We start from the raw sequence: 3178 nt of genomic DNA on the forward strand, positions 1-3178 counted from the left end.
CTACCACCACAGGGGGGCGTCAATATGTTGTAAGGCACCCCAAGGCAGTGACCTAAATGCGGGTGAAGTTTGCGGTGCACGGGGGGAAAGTTGAATTTTTGGATGAAAATGCGTATTTTCATACTTTAAAAATTTCAGGCGTGTGTCAGACTTCCAGGCGGGGGCAGCCGCCGGAGGTGTACCTGGGACGCTTCCAGGAGCCCGGGGAAGATTTTCTGGAAGAGTCCTTGGGACTTAGTGCAATTTTTAGAAAATCTCGATTTTGTGAAAAATGTCACATTTCCCCTACTACCACCACAGGGGGGGCGTCAATATGTTGTAAAGCACCCAAGGGCAGTGACCTAAATGCGGGTAAAGTTTGCGGTGCACGGGGGGAAAGTTGAATTTTTGGATGAAAATGCGTATTTTCATACTTTGAAAATTTCAGGCGTGTGTCGGACTTCCAGGCGGGGGCAGCCGCCAGAGGCGTACCGGGGACGCTTCCAGGAGCCTGGGGAAGATTTTCTGAAAGTGTCCTTGGGACTTAGAAATATTTTGAGAAAATCTCGATTTTGTGAAAAAATGTCACATTTCCCCTACTTCCACCACAGGGGGGCGTCAATATGTTGTAAAGCACCCCAGGGCAGTGACCTAAATGCGGGTGAAGTTTGCGGTGCACGGGGGGAAAGTTGAATTTTTGGATGAAAATGCGTATTTTCATACTTTGAAAATTTCAGGCGTGTGTCGGACTTCCAGGCGGGGGCAGCCGCCAGAGGCGTACCGGGGACGCTTCCAGGAGCCTGGGGAAGATTTCATGAAAGTGTCCTTGGGACTTAGAAATATTTTGAGAAAATCTCGATTTTGTGAAAAATGTCACATTTCCCCTACTTCCACCACAGGGGGGCGTCAATATGTTGTGAGGTACCCCAGGACAGTGACCTAACTGTGGGTAAAGTTTGCGGGGCACGGGCGGAAAGTCGAATTTTGGATGAAAATGCATTATTTTCATACTTTGAAAATTCCAGGCGTGTGTCAGACTTCCAGGCGGGGGCAGCCGCTGGAGGCGTACCGAGGACGCTTCCAGGAGCCTGGGGAAGATTTTCTGAAAGTGTCCTTGGGACTTAGAAATATTTTGAGAAAATCTCGATTTTGTGAAAAAATGTCACATTTCCCCTACTTCCACCCCAGGGGGGCGTCAATATGTTGTGAGGTACCCCAGGACAGTGACCTAACTGTGGGTAAAGTTTGCGGGGCACGGGCGGAAAGTCGAATTTTGGATGAAAATGCATTATTTTCATACTTTGAAAATTTCAGGCGTGTGTCAGACTTCCAGGCGGGGGCAGCCGCCGGAGGCGTACCGAGGACGCTTCCAGGAGCCTGGGGAAGATTTTCTGAAAGTGTCCTTGGGACTTAGAAAAATTTTGAGAAATTTCCGATTTTGTGAAAAATGTCACATTTCCCCTACTTCCACCCCAGGGGGGCGTCAATATGTTGTAAAGCACCCCAGGGCAGTGACCTAAATGAGGGTGAATTTTGCGGTGCACGGGCGGAAAGTCGAATTTTTGGATGAAAATGCGTATTTTCATACTTTGAAAATTTCAGGCGTGTGTCAGACTTCCAGGCGGGGGCAGCCGCCGGAGGCGTACCGGGGACGCTTCCAGGAGCCTGGGGAAGATTTTCTGAAAGTGTCCTTGGGACTTAGAAATATTTTGAGAAAATCTCGATTTTGTGAAAAAATGTCACATTTCCCCTACTTCCACCCCAGGGGGGCGTCAATATGTTGTAAGGCACCCCAAGGCAGTGACCTAAGTGGGGGTGAAGTTTGCGGTGCACGGGGGGAAAGTTGAATTTTTGGATGAAAATGCGTATTTTCATACTTTGAAAATTTCAGGCGTGTGTCGGACTTCCAGGCGGGGGCAGCCGCCAGAGGTGTACCGGGGACGCTTCCAGGAGCCTGGGGGAGATTTTCTGGAAGAGTCCTTGACACTTAGAAAAATTTTGAGAAAATCTCGATTTTGTGAAAAATGTCACATTTCCCCTACTTCCACCCCAGGGGGGCGTCAATATGTTGTAAGGCACCCCAAGGCAGTGACCTAAGTGGGGGTGAAGTTTGCGGTGCACGGGGGGAAAGTTGAATTTTTGGATGAAAATGCGTATTTTCATACTTTGAAAATTTCAGGCGTGTGTCGGACTTCCAGGCGGGGGCAGCCGCCAGAGGTGTACCGGGGACGCTTCCAGGAGCCTGGGGGAGATTTTCTGGAAGAGTCCTTGACACTTAGAAAAATTTTGAGAAAATCTCGATTTTGTGAAAAATGTCACATTTCCCCTACTTCCACCCCAGGGGGGCGTCAATATGTTGTAAGGCACCCCAAGGCAGTGACCTAAGTGGGGGTGAAGTTTGCGGTGCACGGGGGGAAAGTTGAATTTTTGGATGAAAATGCGTATTTTCATACTTTGAAAATTTCAGGCGTGTGTCGGACTTCCAGGCGGGGGCAGCCGCCAGAGGTGTACCGGGGACGCTTCCAGGAGCCTGGGGGAGATTTTCTGGAAGAGTCCTTGACACTTAGAAAAATTTTGAGAAAATCTCGATTTTGTGAAAAATGTCACATTTCCCCTACTTCCACCCCAGGGGGGCGTCAATATGTTGTAAGGCACCCCAAGGCAGTGACCTAAGTGGGGGTGAAGTTTGCGGTGCACGGGGGGAAAGTTGAATTTTTGGATGAAAATGCGTATTTTCATACTTTGAAAATTTCAGGCGTGTGTCGGACTTCCAGGCGGGGGCAGCCGCCAGAGGTGTACCGGGGACGCTTCCAGGAGCCTGGGGGAGATTTTCTGGAAGAGTCCTTGACACTTAGAAAAATTTTGAGAAATTTCCGATTTTGTGTAAAAATCACCCATTTCCCCTACTTCCACCCTAAAGGGGCGTCAATATGTCGTAAGGCGCCCCTAGACAGTGACCTAAGTGGGGGTGAAGTTTGGGTCTGCTGGGTGGAAAACTGAAAAAAAGCGATTTTGTGACTTTGAGAACAAACAGAGAGCTCAAAACTTTGAAAAACGTCAGACCGCTGTCAGACTTCCAGGCGGGGGAAAGCTCTGAGGTTGTACCGAGGACACTTCCATGGCCCCCGGATTGATTTTCAAGAAAGAGTCCTTGGGACTTTGAAATTTTCCGGCGAGCTGTTTTTGGCTTCCGGGAGCC

This window comes from Ranitomeya variabilis, unplaced genomic scaffold (assembly GCF_051348905.1).
Source record: "Ranitomeya variabilis isolate aRanVar5 unplaced genomic scaffold, aRanVar5.hap1 Scaffold_103, whole genome shotgun sequence".
Lineage (NCBI taxonomy): Eukaryota > Metazoa > Chordata > Amphibia > Anura > Dendrobatidae > Ranitomeya > Ranitomeya variabilis.